Here is an 18,357-nt window from a genome sequence, read left to right as displayed (position 1 = left end):
CCCCTCTCTCTCTCTCTGTCTCTCTCTCTCTCTCTCTCTCTCTGTCTGTCTCTCTCTCTCTCTTCTCTCTCCCAAAAGCAGAGTAGGTAATATCTTCTTGACTTGCCTTAATGATAATTTCATCCTTCAAAAGATAGAGGAAGCAACTAGGGGAAATTCTGTTCTGGATCTGATTCTTACCAACAGGAAGGAAATGGTTGCTTGGGTGGAAGTGATGGGAACCTTGGGGAGGAGAGAAAGTGAACCTCTTGAAATCTATGATAGAGAAAAGGAAAAGCAGGAATGGTCTGACATCCACTCAATTCCATTTTTCAGGGGAAAAAATGTACAGATGACATACTTCTAAATTTAATCTGCATTATTAACATTTTTCTCTATGACTTTTAAAAAATTCTTTCTTTTTAGTTTACAACATTCAGTTCCACAAACTTTTGAATTTTAAATTTTCTTCCCCTCTCTCCTCCCCAAGACAGTGTGCAAATCTGATATAGGCTCTACATACACATTCATATCAAACATATCTTCACATTAGCGTGACTTTTTTTAAGTTGAGACTATTAACAAAAACAGTAAGTCAAACCTTGATTTGTAGAGTTTTCCAGTTTCCAGGCTGTGATGATCACAGGGAAAATTTAATAATCAGCTCTTCCAAAATAGTTCAAGCTGGCTCCAGCACAACCCTGCATGCATGACTAATTTGGGGAGAGCAAATTCCAAAGGGTTCAGAGGAAGGATGAGTAGGGTACCATCAAATAAAATTCTGAAGGGGAATCACTGGAGCACAGAAGGAAAGTTCTCAAAAATGAGATTCCTAAGAGTCAAAGGGAAACAATTCTAATCAGGAAAAAAGAGAAGTTATCTCAAGAGGCAAAGAACTCACTAACCAACTTAGATTTTAAAAAGACATAAAAAACATGGAAGTAAGGACAGGACATATATTTTTCTTAAATGACATTTACTGCAATAGTGGTCAGAACAATCCTAGGCTGATGAGACTAGTTAAGGACAAAGTGTGGGTTTTTTAAAAAAAGCTGTATTGGGGGGAAGGGAAGATCAAATAAAATAGCTGACCATTGTTTGGGGCAGGTGGGACAGTGTTAATAGTAAAGAGAAGGTAGAACTGCTTGCTTTCTCTGCCAAAAAGCAAATCCTTTGGACGGGAAAGGACAAAACCAAGACCACAAGGCATTGACATGCCATATGAGTAGAGGAGGCTGTAAGAGAACAGTAGGTGCTTGCCTTTGATGAATTCAAGACACATAGCTCAGATTAACAGCTTCCATGAGTATTGAAAACAGTGGCTAGAGCACTTTGGAGTCAGGAAAATCTGAGTTCAAATCCTGTCTCACAAGGTTTTCCACTGTGTGACTCTGGGTAGGTGACTTCTCACTGGGTAAGTCACTTAAGTAAACGGCAATTTCTTCATTTATAAAATAAGGTGATCGGATTCAGTGACATCTTCCAGCTCTAAACCTTGCACTACAAATAGAGACATCACTTCTTAGCATAGGGTGGTGATCGTCCCCCTGTACTTTGCCCTGGTCACACACCATCTGGGATATTGTGTGCAGTTCTGAAATCCTCAGTTTACAAAGGATATTGATAAATTAAAGAGTATTTAAGGGAAGGCAACCACAATGATGAAAGGCGTCTATTCTATGCCATTCAAGGAATGTTTGAAGGAACTGGAGATGGGGGAAGAGTTGGTACGAAGGAAAACTGTCCAGATATTTGAAGGGCCTTCATGTGGAAGAGGGGCAATGGATGGAAGATGGGGAGAGGCAGTTCTAGGCTGTGTGTCGGGAAAGCTTTCCAACAATTAGAGTTATCCAGCAGTGGAATGGTCTACTTTAAGACGAGGGGGGGGGGGGAGATCCATGATGAGGGATGGGAGTTGGGAGGGGGCTCCTCCTCATTAGGAATCTTCTTGGAGAGCCTAAGACATGCAAGATATGTCATAGTGTTTCTTTTTGTGTATGGGTGGGATTAGATTGCTTCTGAGGTCCCACCCAACACTAAAATTCTGTGATTTTGTGACACGGATTCTCTATTATATCCTACCAGTAGAATCGAAATTCCTTGAATATTCCTAAATATCCCCAGCATCTAGTATGATTCGTGGAAAATAGTAGACATTTAATAAATGCTTGTTGAAATTCAACAGAAATTTACCTAGCAGTTAAAGCCCTTCACAGATTGTCCCCAACCTACCTTTCTATTTTTACTATATCCCCTTCATTTATCCAGCATCCAGTCAAACTGTCAATCTTCCAATTTTTTGTCTCCAGGCTCTTTATATTCATGTTTATAATATACTCCTTCTACACAACTTTCTTTCTGAATCTCTAAGCACCATGTTCTACACAATGTCTTCTCCTGATTCCCCCAGCTATTAGTACCCTTCCCTCCAATCACCCTATATCTATTTTGAATATGTGTCCATTTTGTCTCTCCTCACAGAATATAAGCTTCTTGAAGGCAGAGACCATTTTAATTTTTCTCAGTATTCTTAGTTCTTAGCACAGTGATTGACACATGGAAGGTTCTTAATCAAGTCTTGTTGCTTGATTGGTTGATTGATTGATTGGTTAAAAATGCAGGGTTCATGGCCAATCAGATGATCAACTCAATCTATTTGTTTTACATACACTAGAACCTTATTCTGATCACTTAATCCACAAGCATTGTTAAGCACCTACTATGTGTCAAGCTCTGCGTCAGACTTTGGAGTTACTGGGTTACTTAACCCCGATTCTCTCAACTCTTTTACCTGGTGTCTCAATGACTGTTTTCTTAACCTGGTTTGTTAATGTTGTTCCAGCTTGAGTGAAGGTTGCTGCATGGTGGGATGGGAAGAAGTTAAAGGAACTGGCTTTCAATTCCATCTCAGCTACTTATTACATAAACTTGGGGCACATCACCTAACTCTTCAGCACTCTGACTCTCACTTTCCTCAGCTATAAAATGAGAGGAAGGCACTAAATGATGTCATTCCATATGTCTGCCTAGAAAGAGCAGAGATGGGAGAGCTTCTCTTCTCCTGTTCCCCTAGATTTAAAGAACAAGAGGGCCAAAGGTGAGACTGGGGCAGGGTGGTTAATAAGCCAAGACAATTATTAAGCTTTAGTATGGTTGATTTATAGAGTCACCCATATAATATCAGACCTGGAAGGAAACTTAGAGATCACTGTCCCCAATATGGAATGCATGCTATAATAGAAAGGGAGAAAAACATTAAAGCAAAATTTTAAATATTTTAGCAGAAAAAGAAAGCATGCTGGGTTTGAAAATGAGGAGAGCTCGAAACTCCAGTAAGGTTACCTAATGGGTAAGTCCAGAGGTATGCCAGTAAATTGTAAATTTTAACAATAACTAGCTGTCTGAAAAAATAAATGTGCACACTTTTAAGTTTAATACGATTTGGACATTTTCTTAAGTTGAGATAATTGACAAAATTATAAATAAAAAACCCCCATTTGTAGTGTCTGTGGGTAAAGCTCACACGGAAAACTTAATCTGCTCACCCAAGTGTCAAACATCAGAGCTGGTTCCAACACACCCTGAACAGTCCCTTCCCTTCTCTAGGCCTCAGTTTCCTTCTCTGCAAAATGGTGGGGTTTTTTTTTTCCAGTTCTAACAGTATATGGATTTAACATTTTAGATATCTTTATTGAAAACCTAGATTTTGCTAGCTCCCTGGAGATATTTATGGGAAGATGGGAGAAAAGAAGGGCTTGACAAGCTGGTGGTGGGGGGTGTTGGGGGAGGAAGAGTGTTGTGTGAAGAGACACAAGGGTGGGAGTGGGGATCAGTGGTGTCTAAAAAGTAAACATTTATTTCTTCATAGGATTTGCTGAAACCTTGGGGCTGGCCCAGCTCTGGGAGTCACTTTCCCACTCTCACATACCCACTTCCTTTTAAAAGGCCTGTGGCTTTATTTCCCCTTTTGCCCTCATAGAACATGAGTACTTTTCTCTTTGGTAAGGGGAGGAGGCAGTCATGGGGAAGGGGAGACAAGTCCAAAGGAATGTAATCATTTTCTATCTTATACCTCCATGTCACCGAATGACGGTTTCATGAGAGGCATTTAAAAAAAAATTTCCATCCTGCATTCCTTGTTCACTCATTTAAGAAGCTATTGTTGTCCAGGCAAATTCTCTTTACATTTCAAATAACAGGATTATTCCTCAGGAGGTAATATCCTGTAATTTGAACACAATAACGGGAATAAATTACTTGCTTAGAACTAATAACGACAGCCCTCACCCGATGCCGATATATTGGCACAGGCCCTGCTTTGGTTGGTTAAAATGTAATTGTGTCCCTGGCAGACATTTTCCTTCAGAAGGACAGCAATGACTTTTAATTAAATTTGCTGGAGAGAAAAAAGGCAGAAGGATTTGGGACCTGATGGGGTTGTTTGCCCCTCTCCAGGCCACAAAGCCCATAAGACAATGGTGAAAGCTAGAAACAATCAGCCCCAGAGACAGAACTTCCTGCCCTCCATCACCTCTCTGATGTTACCAGGAGTCCCTGAATTTTTCCACTGGATAGCCCTCTTTACCCTTCCCTCAAAAGAAAACAATTTGTCATGTGGCAGTTTGAAAAGGGATCAAGCATTCTCCACACCGGAACCCACCTCCTGACCAATGGAAGACTAACAATCATTATGTCATATAATTAAAATGTAACACATGGGGTGCCCCCCACACACATACTGATAGATTCCTAGGGTCAGGCTACCCCAGTTTCAAGATACTCTGTGAGTCCACATTTTCTCAAAAACCGTAGATTAGAAGCCCCCACTGATGTGTTTACATTTACTAGTGAGCTGCTAAATATAAACAATTCAGAGCAAAGGTTTCAGACTAATTTAAATAAAATATAACAGTAAGAAAAGTAGCAACAAAATAAATTCTACCCATACACCCGAGGAAGACTCTTTCACAAACATATACTCCGTCAGTTTGGGGAATAGACATGAGTGAGGACTACATATGGAAAAGCATAAATATAGGAAACGCATGTGACCAAAGTACATAGCACAGGGCAACGTGTGACAAATAGACACCCATGAAAGGGCTATACCACTTCTGACACTTGGAAGGCTGCCAATATCTTCTAGTGATGTGAAGACTGTTCCTGCTGGGTCTGCTCCCTACTGGGCTCTGCCACTCTCTGCCAGACATATAGTCTGTATTAAACATGTGAGTGTGGTGGCTAGTCTCTGTCACGCATATTCTCCCTTGATTTAGTGGTCCCTCTCTGGTAGAATGCCACCAGGCACAAGCTGTGGAACTTCTCTCTGGTTTCAGTTCCTAGCTTTGGCTGGAGGTCATAGCTGAAATCCTGCTCCTTCTCCCCAAGAAGAAAGATGGCCTCTGAGGTCACTCTTTTACTATAAAGCCCAGGAACCTTTTGCCACAACTCTTTTAGAAAACCAGAGCCCTCACACAACCAGTCATTGAACTAGGAAAAAACTCTTAATGGCTTCTCTCATAAAAGAAGGTCTATGTAATCTTAGCCTTGGAGATCTCTTCTCCAAGAGGAGAGTCCTTGCCATAGGAGCCAGATAACTAGGGCCATGGGCAAGCTTCAATTTATTTTTAACCTTGACTTCCTGCTTACTGAGGGCAGGTTCTCTGTCAGAAACCTTGATCTGATTTATGATTAGAAATTACTTCAAACTTTCTTATTAAAGGAGAAGTTAGGTAGAGCAGTGGTTAAAGTACTAAGCTTGGAGAGAAGAAGACCAGAATTTAAATCTGACCCCAGACACTTACTAGCTGTGTGAGTCACTTAACGCATTATGGCTCAGTTTCCTCATCTGTAAAGTGATCTGGAGAAGGAAATGGCAAACCACTCCCATGTCTTTGCCAAAGAAAACCCCAAAGGGGGTCACCTATAGTCAGACATGACTGAAAACAATAAACAACAAAAATTCTGTGCCCTCAAACCAATAGGGGAGCAAAGAAACCTCACAGAACTGTGTGGTTCTGACCCAATGTTGGGGGTTTTAAGAGTGCTTCTCCCACAGGGCTTTGCTGCCCGGCATGAAAATAAAGCACAAAGGTCAAGCCCAGAGTTTAGTACTGTCCTTCAGTCCAGCCCCAATCCTGCTTTTAAGATGTCTATGAAGCCAAGCTGTCCTACATCAATATGTTTCATCTTTTTTTTTTTTTAATGGTAGTTAGCTCAGGTACAATAAGCTTTTCCAGATTCCCCAGCTGTGTCCTCTGTTACTACCCTTGAAATTACTTTATATTTGTCTACATCTATGTTGTATCCTCCCAGGAGAATGTAAGTTCCTTGAGGACAGGGATTGTTTTTTATCCACATCTGTGCTTTGCACACAGTGATCACTTAATAAATGGTTTGGGATGGATTGAATTTGGTGTCATTTAACCCTCCCTGTAACCCCATGAGGGAAGCATAATCCCCAGTTAACAGAGGGGATGGTTGAGACACAGAGAGGCAAATTGTCTTGCTAATGTCACACATAGTGTTGGTGGCAAAACTGGATTGTTAGGTCTTATTTCAGTTTGGGATATCCCAGGCACCCAGCAGAGTTCCTTCCACATAACAGATGCTCAGTAAACATTTTTGAATTGAATTGAACCCAGGTTTCCAGAGCAGCCTGTGAGAAGGTCACTTTCTCATGGTCTCTGTACTCTCTGTCCTTTCACCAAATGGAATTCTCCCAAATTGGCATTCTCTGTTGCAGCCTCCACTGCCCAGTTCATTCCATTCTACCCTCAGTCGCTCAGACCTTCTTTGACAAAGATAAATCTTCTTGGCTTCCTCTTTCCTCTCTGGTGCAAAGACTTTTTCCCTTTATGCTTAATGAAAATTATTGACACTGGTTTTGTTTATGCATTGCTTAAATTTCCCCTAACGTCCCTCCCCTCTCTTCCATCCCAGTAAGCTATCCTTTCTAACCAAGATTTTTCCCCATATATATATATATTTTTTTTTTGCTTTTTGGAGGAGGGAAGGGAAGACAATTGGTGTTAAGTGACTTGCCCAAGGTCACACAGATAGGTTTTTTTGTGTGTGTTACATGTCTGAAGTCGTATTTAAACTCAGGTCCTCCTGACTCCAGGGCCGGCACTCTATTCACTGCACCACCTAGCCACCCCTCCCCTGTATGTTTTTAAAAATCATTTTCTCCATCATAGGCAATTTTGTGTAGTGTTAAGAATATCAATCTTGTAGTCCAAAGACCTGGGTTCTAACTTCTACTCCCACTCTTACCAAGTGACTCTGGGCTAATAATAACTTGATCTCTCTCTAAGTGCATATAGGATGGAGAGCACCGTGTTAGTTAGATATAAGGATAGAAGGACAAGATAGAAATTTAAGATACTGTTCCAGTACACTCTAGGTTGTGTGATTTGTTAACTTAAGGGGCTATAGAAACCAAGTGTAATTACTGAGAGGCATCAAGACATAGTGGATATCGGGGCAGTGGGCTAGTGCAGTGGACAGAGCACTGACCCTGGAGTCAGGAGGACCTGAGTTCAAATCCAACCTCAGACACTTACTATGTGACCCTGGACAAGTCACTTAATGCCAATTGCCTCCCCCCCCCCCCCCGTGAAAAAAAGACATAGTGGATAGAGTCAAAGGTTCACGTCCTGCTTCTGTCACTACATAAGTGACCTCTGGCAATTCACTTCTCTTGTTCATCTTTTGGGGTTTTTTTGGAGGGGGGAAGGCAAGGCAATACAGGTTGAATGACTTGCCCATAGTCACACAGCTAATAAGTGTGTCAAGTGTCTAAGGCTGGATTTGAACTCGGGTCCTCCTGACTCCAGGACTGGTGCTCTATTCACCACACCAACTAGCTGCCCCCCATCTTTTGTGTTTGGAGACAGCCAGTGATATCATGGGGTGATATGCACTTGGCTTGTGCATGAATTGGATTTGAGTGAGGCAGAGTTGCACAGTCATCAGCCTCATTCTCTCTTCCTGAGTCACTGAAGTCCACAGGCAGGACAAAAGTCAAGATGAGAGATGATGGCCCCGGAATGCAGTGGATGATGTTGGCATCTTTGATGCCTAACCAAGTTCTGAGTGTTCCACAGTGCCTGCATCAGATGCCTTCGTGGCCATTGGAACAAATTGTTTTCATCTGCCCATTCCACAGGGGAAAGTCTTCACGTGCTTGAGGCAGATATTCCTCTAACTCACTGACAGGTTCGAGGACTGTTGGCTCCCCTCAACCTGCTTTAGCCCATCTGCCAAGATGGTTCTATTGGAGTGTGGCCATGCTACAGATTCTTGGAGCCACAGGTGAGAGTTGGGCGAAAGGTGGACCCCAGAGGTGGATGAGCAGCCCTGAGAAGGGCTCGGCAAGCCCCCACACCAGAAGTGCTGGTCTTCCCTGAGCACCTCATACACCTCTTCTCCTCTTAGTGAGTCAGGAAACTCATGGACTATAACCTAGAATAAAGGTGCCAATCATGGAGAGTTTCCTATATCAATGAAATCACAAGTCCAGCTTAAAGACAACAACAGATCTTTAGTATTACGCTTTTCTTCCTCCCTACGTCAAGCACAGGTCTCTTTGCTCTTGAAACTTTTTCATTTTGCCCAGAAATTTCTTCATTCTAGTACCCATCACTCCCTGGAAGATTGCTTCAGCCCTGGAACTCACAGCTCAGGTTTCCCAGCTCCCTTGAAGGGTAGAGGGCTCCTCCTCAAACCTCCATTTGAGGAGGGCTCCCAGGCCAGCCATCTCTTTATTTCCCACCAGGCTGTACTCTCCCCACCCCACGCCTTGGCAGCTTCCTTTTAGGCATTGGATCCTCCCATTAGAATGTGACCTCCTTGAAGGCAGGGACTGTCCTTTCTGTTTGTATTTGTACTCCTGGTGATTAGGACAGAGCCTAAACACTTAATAAATGTTTGTTGACTAACTGAAGCCCCAAGGTCTAGCCCAATCTCCTCCCCCACACCCAGTTGAAATAGTTTTCTTACACCACTGAGTGTGGCCTCTACATCTTCCTAGCCCACTCAGGGATCTTGCAACAACACTCCCTTCCTGTATTTCCCACAGAATATCCACATTTTCTCTGCCCAATGATCAAAGGCCCTTAAGAAGCCTTCGCACTAGGTCTGTGGGAGGATAACCCGCTGTTCTCCATCTCCGCAGCAAGTGGATAGAGAATGAAAGCAGCAATAGCAGAAAGGAATTAGGACATGGATTCGGGCAGAATTTCCCTACAGAGACAGGAAGAATTTACAACAAAGGGGTTCATGGGTCTCAGCTAAGGAAGCTCCCTCTACCAACACACATCAGCATCATCTTGGCAACTTAGAGTGTGAGAGAGTTGCTCAGAGCGCTGAGAGATGAAGGGATGTGCCCTGGGTTGCACAGCCTTTATAATTCAGAGATAGGGATTGAACTCAGGACTGCCTGTCCTGGAGGTCTCCTCAATATTCACTATGCCACACTATCTTTTAATAACTGGAATGGATAAGCAGTTAGGTGGTGCAATGGATAGAGCATTGGCCCTGGAATCAGGAGGATCTGAGTTCAAATTTTACCTCAGACACTTACTAGCTGTGTGACTCTGGGCAAGTCACTTAACCCCAGCTGCCTTAAAAACAAATACCCCTCCCCATCTGGCATAGTATAGATGCTTGTGAAATGAAATTGGATAGTTTCAGTTTGTTTTTGGTCTTGCCAGGAGAAAGAGGGCTAGCCTAGATGAATGAGAGGAGGTGTAGGAAGGGTAGAAAGAAGTGGGGGGGAAAAGACCTTGCTTAGATGACTATCTGTTGGGGATATAAGTTCCTTGAGGGCAGAGATGGCTTCATTTTTGCCTCTGCTCCCAGTACCTAGATAAGTGCCCAGCATACAGTAGGAGTCTAATAAATGCTTCTTGATCAATTATTTGCTACGATACAAAGGATTGTTGTTGTTCAGTCGTTTCAGTCATCCCCGACTTTCTGTGACCCCATTTGGGATTTTCTGGGGGAAAGTGCTAGAGCGGTTTGCCATTTCTTTCTCTACCTCATTTTATAGATGAGTAGTCTGTGGAGAAGTGAACAGGGTTAAATGACTTGCCCAGGGTCACATAGCCAGTACGTGTCTAAGGCAGGAATTGAACTGATGAGTCTTCCTGATTCCAGGTCCAGTGCTTTTACCCATTGTACCACCTAGCTGCCCTTGTAGGAAGGCTTATTGATGGTAAACAGTTCATAGCATAGGATCATAGAGGTAAAGTAAGAAAAGACTGGGGAGGTGTTGAGTCCAGCTCTGTTATTTACAGATGAGGAAATGGACACCTAGAGAGGTCAAGGGATTTTCCTAAGGTTTCATGGGTACTTAAGTACTAGCTGGTCCCTTCTGAAATTCTGTGACTCTGTATGACCTTTCAGGTCTCTCCCAACCCTGGGAGCTTGTGATGTCCCTGGCAGGCAGGCAGTCTCTCAATGCCCTGACTCACACTCTTGAGATGGATGGGCACATGTGTCTCTATGTGTGGTATGCCTAACAGGGACTTAGCAAACCACCCTGTTGCTATTTCACACCCTGTCACTCAGATTACCCACTAGAGAAAGGAATAGCTCCCAGGAGGGAAACAAAGGGACCATCATTTTTCAAGGTTCCCCTTGCCTTCTTCCCCCACCCCAAGACTCCACAGTTTGGAAACCTTTCTCCCCAAGGCCCCCAGATATTGATTCATGGAACCTCTTCCTCCCAATGCTTTTTTTGCCCCATTTCAACCCTGCCTCTCATTCCCTACCTCATTCAAAGAGGCCAAGCACCTTTGAGTCATCTTCACAGAGCCTGGGGAACAGCTGTGACCAAAAAGATCTTATTACATGGGTCAGATTGGCAGGAAACCCAGTACAGGGGAGCAGGAGACACTAGTCCTAAGTTTCAAAGCAAGGCCAAGGCTGCCTATATATGTCACTGTCCTGGGTGTCAAATGTGGGCAGTCACCCATGCAATGTGATTATCGGGGTCTTAATGAAGCTACCTCCCAAATATAGCTTCACCACCAACCTGTGTTAATGGCTTCTGAAATTCCACTATTAGAGATTCATTCTTTTAGATCCTGAAGGCTTTCCTGGTTTGAAAGGTCTTCTATCACTGTTTATCCTTTTTGGTGGTGAATTAATATCTAAGAGAAAGTAAGAGCAGCAGAGACCCTAGCAGAAATAGAACAAAGGCTAGTGCCTGGAAAATGGGCATCGAGGCACTGAATGAAAGGTAGGGATTGGACCATAAAGATTAATTACAATGACATCATCATTTTTCTGCAGGCCTTGCTTCTTATTCTTCCCCCTCACCTCCGGAAAGAGTGGCTGTCTGGAAGAAATTCCAGTGCTCAGGGGGAGCTCCAGAGGGAGCTCCCTTGGAACAGAAGTGTGGAGAATTTGGCCTAGAAAACTGAACCTTGTTTGAGCTTTAACAATTTTAACCTTTTTAATAACATGTCCCTCTAAGAGGGAGTAATTAAAAGAAATAAACAGACCTTGATGTGTATGGTCCATGGGGACTTTCAGACTCAGAGATGAGGTCACTGAAGGCAAGGCCTAGGGGACCTGGTACTGCTGAGTTTGGCATGTCCTAGGTATCATTAAGGTAAGGAGAGAAGACCAATCATGCTGGGTGTGGGAGTAGAGCAAGGGGGCCCTGGCTGTTGGCTGTACCAAATGCAACTGCTCCAGAAAGAGGAATATACATCAGAAGCCCTCTTCTGGGCAGGTAAAGGATGGATTGTCCTTTAAAGGAGGATAAGGAAACGGCCGATGGAGAAATGATTGGCCAGTAATAGGGATAGAAGAACAATGTCTGCCTCGGGAACCATAAGGAAGGGGCACTGGCTTCTCCCCTAAGGCACTGAAGTTCTCACCATCCCAGGTCTCTGTGCCACTGTCCATGGTCCTGCCTCAGCCCCACCCAGCAGGGGTTGGAGAGGAGAGGTACCACACTATAGGGGGGAAGACAGCACTGACACTGGAGTCAAGGCCTGGGTTAAGATCCTGGTTCTGCCACTTACTATCTATGGCCCTGAGCAGGCACAGTCTTCTTTCTGGACTTCAGTTTCCTTGTTTGTAAAACAAAGAGGTTGGACTAGAGATGCTCTCAGATCTGTACGAGCTCTTCCACTCTGTGATGCCCAGACTTCAGAGATACCCGCCTACTGCACCAGCATACGGCCTGCATAATACACCTGGATAGTCCAATATATTGTATTATGCAATATGTTGTGACTAAATCATCTGACATGCAGCTAGGTGGCACAAAGGATAGGGCACTGGGCTTAGAATCAGGAAGACTCATCTTCATGAGTTCAAATCTGACCTCAGACACCAACTGTGTGACCCTGGGCAAGTCACTTAACCCTGCAAAATGAGCTTGAAAAGGAAATGGCAAACTACTCCAGTATTTTTGCCTAGAAAACCCCAAATGGGGTCACAAAGATTTGAACATAAGTGAAATAACTCAACATCTATCTATCTATCTATCTATCTATCTATCTATCTATCTATCTATCTATCTATCTATATATCTTTTCACTCAGGTTTGGGGAAAGGGTATGAGGGAAAGAGTCTTTGGAAAAGGACGTTATGGGCCCTTCTTAACCTTGTTTAGCCCACATCTTCTTAGTCCTAGATCAACTTCGATGCCCAATCACATTCCTAAAATGATAGCTGGGTGACCAGCTTTAGGCCAAGGACCAATGCTAAGAACCATATGGGGAAAAATCCAAGCTCTCAAGGTAGGTTTTCCTCTTTCCAGCTGTATCCATGGATCTCTCTGGATGTGGAAAACCAGGGACATTCCCATATGAGAAAAATTTGAGGCTTAAAAGTTTTCAAGATCACACAGTTTTGGAGCTAGAAAAAACATTGGGATCGTTTATTTACCATATAGGCTACTTACTTCTTGATCTAAAGGCTTCCAGCAAATTTAGCTGAATTCAACAGTGCATATCATGAGTTAGATGGAGAAGGTTATGCCTTAGTATCTAGAATACTGTGGCCATAGAAAAGTCATTTAACTTGTTCAGGCAATTATTGGTTTCGAACAATTTTCTGATCTGTATCTGGGAAGAGAGCAGCTAGATGACACAGTGGATAGAGTGCTGAGCTTAGAATTAGGAAGACCCAAGTTCAAATCCAGACTTACTAGCTGTGTGACCCTGGGAAAGTCACTTAACTCTATTTGCCTAGGTTTCCTCATATGTAAAATGAGCTGGAAAAGGAAATGGCAAACCATTCCCGTATCTTTTCCAAGAAAGCTCCAAAAGGGTCACAAAGAGTTGGACATGACAAACAACCAAACAACAACAAAAGTCTGGGAAGGGAATTGCCATGCCAGGAATTCCCAAACTGATGAAAATACAGCTCTGGAGTTTCATTCTCCTAGAAACTCCCAAGTGTTCAAGGCAATAGTTTAAGTATAAATGAAAATAAAGTCCTTCTTTCAAAAAGATGCTGAATCCTAATCCAGGAGTATGCTGGAGTCAGCTTTTACAGGCTTGCCTGCAAAAGCAGATTGTTACATTTTCAGGGTGAGAATTTATACCTTGGAAATCTACAAATACTATAAATCAGGGTTTGATTTATTATTTTGCTGATTGTTTATGCAAGAAAATGCACAGATTAAACTTTAAAAACATGTCATTCGTACTCCCTCTCCCCATCCAGAGAGCTGGTTGTTAAACATTTAACAGGGGCACCTGGCTCTAATCTAATATAATTAGATGTACAAGTGAGAAAAATGAAGTCCAAAGAGAAAAAGAGACTTTTTTTTAATTCCTTGGACTGGATCTGTCACTTCATTGGTGGAAAATATTTCCAGGTAAGGAAAAGTCCCTTTGTTTATGCAGGTCAGCATCTTCTCTGCAATTTATACCTACAGAGAATTTCCTGGGGAACTAGAAGGAGTTAACCCAGGGTCACAATCCAGTACCTATCAGAGGCAGGTCTTCCTGACTTGGAGGCTAGCTTGATGTCCATGAGATTCGGCTGCCTGTCTGAGGTTGCACAATGATTTAGTGACAGACAAGATTCTCACTCAGGTCCTTTGAATCTCAGTTTAGTAATTTTCTATAGCATTGCACCTGTTACAATGTCCTGAGAGTGCCCGTGTAAGGAAATGTAGGAGTGTAAAGGGTAGGGAAACTGGTGGACAGAAAGACAAAGAGAGAGACAGAGAAACAGAAATAGATAAAAAGCCAGAGAGATACAGATAGAGAGACATAGAGAGAAGATATAGAGACAAAGACAGAGAAAACAGAGATAGATGGACAAAAAGACAAAAAGGCTGAGACAGAGTCAGACAGATAAGATAGAGAGACAAAGAGACTGACACAGAGAGAGGAGATAGAGAGACAGAAACAGAGAGATACAGAAAAAGAGAGACAGGAGAGAGAGATGGAGAAAGGCAGAGAGAAAAAAGACAGATGGGGAGAGGGAGAAAGAGGAAGAAAAGGAGGGGAGAGGTGGGGAAGAGACAGAGTCTTTATGAGATGGTTGATAATGGAAAGCAGGGTGGCAGGAGAGGCAGGATATAGTGTCTGCCTGCACTGTGATACATCACTATGTATATATATATATACCCTGTTAACGTGCCCTTTTTATGGCTTGGCTATTAGGGAGGGCAGAGATGGGGAGGGCTGGAGAGGGCCTGCTGCTGTTTGAAAGGACTAGAAGGGGGAAGGATGTCAGTCAGGGAAGCCAGAGAGAGCAACACCCTGACCTTGGCAGTGAAAGAAAACACTCTAATATAGAAGAAGTAACCACAATCTGGAGACAGAAAATCAATTAGCAGTTTAAGAGAGGAGTGTCAGCCACTCAAAACCAAAGGGGGCTCATATGAATAATGGCACCTAGGAGTCACACACTGGAAAAATGGAGAGGCCAGACAAAGTACTGGTGGGTCTATGAAGGGCTTCGAAGGCCAGGTTAAGAAATTTGGACTTTATCCTTTAGGTTTTAGAAAACTACAAAGTCTGTCACCACCAGTCTTACAAGTGTAAGCTCTGGAAATTACTTTATGTTGCTGAAGCAAAGGAAAGTAGAAGAGCCGTGGAAATGGGACTTTCAATCCTGCTTCTGACACCCAATGACTTTGTCCCTGGGTGAGTTACTTAACCTCTTGTTCTAAGCCAGGGATGTCAAACTCAGAGGAGGATCCCTTAGAAAACCACATATTAACATTATATATGTTCTATCATATTTTTATTTATTTTGTTCAGTATTTCCCAGTTGGATTTTCATCTGGTGCCAGCAGCAGCACGGAGTGTTGTGGGTCACCTAGGGTCTTCTACCAATGTTTTGTTTTGGGGAGGCAATTAAGGTTAGGTGACCTGCCTACAGCTAGTAAGTGTCTGAGGCAGAATTTGAACTCAGGTTCTCCTGACTCCAGGACCAGTGCCCCATCCACTGTGCCACCTAGCTGCCCATCTTCTACCAGGGTTTTTGACCCCTCTGCTCTAAGTGCTTCTTTCTGCCTACACATTTGTAGCACCAACACAATATGCTGGCATAGTTCTCAATTGCAAAATAGAACAGGCTGTCCATATAGAAGACAGAAGCAAAATATTTATTCAGACAACAGAAAAGCAAATCCCAACACCAGAAAGTCAAATCCATAGTAGCAAAGAAGTTAATACATCATGACACAGAAGAGAGCCACACCATCCTTTAGCCTTCCCACAAACCAACACTCACAAGCCTAACTGTCACAGCAGGGGGCAAACACACCCACAAGACTAGCTGTCTCCTTGGGGGCATCCTCTCTGCCCTCCAGCTCTAACTGCTATGACTCTCAGCTTCCTATGAGCTCTGCTCCACCCTTCAGCAAACAGGCTTCATATGATTACATTCAACCTATTAGGGGGCAGGAAAAAGTCTTCAGATCAGGGAAAAACCCTTAGGCTTATTAAGGGGCAAATTTGAGTTACCCTTAGAACATTGCAAAGAAGATGGTAATGTGCTGGTAGAGGCTGCTATTATATTCTTCTCTCTCTCTCTCTCTCTCTCTCTCTCTCTTTCTTCTCTCTCCTCCTTCCCTCTTCCTCCTCTCCCTTTGCTTTTTGGGGGGCAATTGGGGTTAAGTGACTTGCCCAAGGTCACACAGCTAGTAAGTGGAAGCTGCTCTCTATGCTGAGGAAGTCATAGGTCCAATCCAGCTTCCTATACTTTATGTGGACTTATCTATTTAAAAGTAATTTTCCCCCAGTAGAATTAAGCTCCTCGAAAGCAGGGACTGTTTAATTTTTGTTTTGGGGGGAGGGGAGATCTTTGCATCCCCAACTTAACACAGAGACTGAACATGGGTGCTTAATAAATGCTCATTGGATGAATAAAAGAATGACTGATCCAATTAAGGACAGGGACCATTTCATTTTTGTCTATTTCCTCATTGCCCATATAGGGCCTTGAACATTTTGGTTTTGTCCAGATCTGTGATCTCCAAAACTCTCCACTCCTATAATGTTGTAGTTTTAGAGGGTTGTCTGGTGCCCTGAAGGCTTAAGGAACTTGCCCACAGTCACATGGCTTAGATATGTCAGAAAAACACTGGAACTGAGGTTTAGTTCATTTTGCCTCCTGGTTTCTCTGGCTTCCTTTGTCATTGTTATTGTTTTTTTGTCTTTCACTCTCAAAGAGGACCATGACATCAGGGAAGTGATGCCATTATCTTGCAAATGAATTGGATTGAAGTGAGGAAGGGCTGTGCAAAGTCACCAGCCTCACTATCTCCTCTGGAGTCATCTGGGTCCAGTGGCAAGTTATAGATCAGGACCGCTGGCTTCCTTTAAGCCTAGGCTAAAATCCCACCTTCTGCAAGAAGACTTTCCCAGGTTGGCTAGGTGACGCAGTGAATAGAGCACCGGCCTTGGAGTCAGGAGAACCTGAGTTCAAATCCGGCCTCAGACACTTAACACTTACTAGTTGTGTGACCTTGGGCAAGTCACTTAACCCCAATTGCCCTCAAATCCCCCCCAAAAGAAGCCTTTCCCATTCTCCTCAATGCTAGTGCCTTCCCTCTGAGATGATCTCCATTTATTTATTTATCCTGCATATATCTCATTTAAACACAGCAATCTCCATGTTTCCACCTATTAGACTTGTGAGCTCTTTAACTTTGGAGATTTTGAATCCCTAGCACTTAGCACAGGGCCTGTCACTAATAGTAGGTAGCTAATAAATGATTGTTGCCTTGACTGTTTGTTCATTATGCCGACCACCTCCCTCTGAACATAGTAGGCTCTTCATAAATGTCTGTGGGATGAAATGGTTGAATCGCCATCAATAAATAGTAACAATAATAACTAATATTCACATTGCACTTTACTATTTTCAAAGACATTTTCACATATTTTATTTTACATGATTCTGTACCCTTCTTTGGATCATAGAGAGACCTGGAGTTCTTTTATTTGTTCCAGGTTAGTGAGAGGAGGGAGCAAGGATCAGAAGGCAGAAATTCTCTCTCTCTCTTTTTTTTTGTCTCTATCTCTGTCTGTCTCTCTCCTTTAATAACTTAATTCCCATGCTCCCCTGAAAGGAGAAATTTCTCCAGGTAAGCCCCCTGGACAGCACCAATATAACTTAGTAAGAGAGAGCTAAACAGTATCAGAGCCTTGAAAAGATTTCAAGAGGCCTACTTTTTTTTTTCCTTCCAGCACTTCACAGAACTGCTCCTTGGGGATACCACCTGTTCCTACCCCCAATGTGGGGAGAATTCCCAGCCTTGAGATTGGGAGTTTACTCATGAAGACCCAAATCCTTTGGAAGCTCTGAGGCCTCTGGACCATTCAGATAAGGGCTGGGTGTTGCTTAGCTGAATTTCCTGTTGGGAAAACTCATAACAGTAGGAAAAAACTGGGGCCTAAGAGAGTGCCCACTTCTGGGGGAATGGTTAAATGCATTAGAATATAGGAATATAATGAATTATTACGATGCCATAACAAATAACAAAACCAGCAGTTTCAGAGAACACTGAGAAAAACGCTATAAATTGACAAGGATTGAACAGAACAATTTATATAATGACATTGTCATAGAGAAAAACAATGCTAGAGGACTTTAGGACCAATTCCTGAGGACCAGAGATGAAATATGCTGCCCACCTCCTGGCCAAAAGGCGGTGGACTAAAGACAGAGACTGAGACGTGCTTTTGGGCATGGCCGATGAGGAAATGTGCTCCTATTGACTATTTTTTTTTCTTTAAGCAATCAGGGCTAAGTAACCTGCTCAAGGCTACACGGCCAGGTGTTTCTGGGTGGGTGCTGAGTGTCTGAGCCCGGGATTCGATCTCCAGGTCATCCTGACACTGGAGCCGGTGCTCTTACTCGCTGAGCCACCTGGCCGCCCCT

General features: G+C 43.1%; 2 long non-coding RNA genes across 5 annotated transcripts in view; one reads left to right on the top strand and one right to left on the bottom strand.

Annotated features, from left to right (window-relative positions):
* Nucleotides 1-18,357, bottom strand: part of LOC138158646 (uncharacterized) — a 316,165-nt gene that overhangs the window by 177,226 nt on the left and 120,582 nt on the right. The gene's annotated exons all lie outside the window — the stretch shown is intronic.
* LOC138158643 (uncharacterized) overlaps nucleotides 1-18,357 on the top strand; it is a 52,955-nt gene that overhangs the window by 23,558 nt on the left and 11,040 nt on the right. The window contains exon 3 of one of the 4 annotated variants that reach the window (XR_011167688.1): nucleotides 17,664-17,851. The exons of 2 other annotated variants lie outside the window; for them this stretch is intronic. This is a non-coding gene — a long non-coding RNA (uncharacterized lncRNA). Of the gene's footprint in view, nucleotides 1-3,260; nucleotides 3,329-17,663; nucleotides 17,852-18,357 lie in introns of all 4 variants that reach the window. One more of the 4 variants, XR_011167690.1, reaches the window with a different exon arrangement.

The sequence above is a fragment of the Petaurus breviceps genome, unplaced genomic scaffold, assembly GCF_028583685.1.
Source record: "Petaurus breviceps papuanus isolate PSGF00001 unplaced genomic scaffold, PetGlider_PUasm1.0 175, whole genome shotgun sequence".
Taxonomy (NCBI): Eukaryota; Metazoa; Chordata; class Mammalia; order Diprotodontia; family Petauridae; genus Petaurus; species Petaurus breviceps.
Note: the sequence above shows the minus strand (reverse complement) of the source record. Positions and strands in the feature narration are given on the sequence as shown.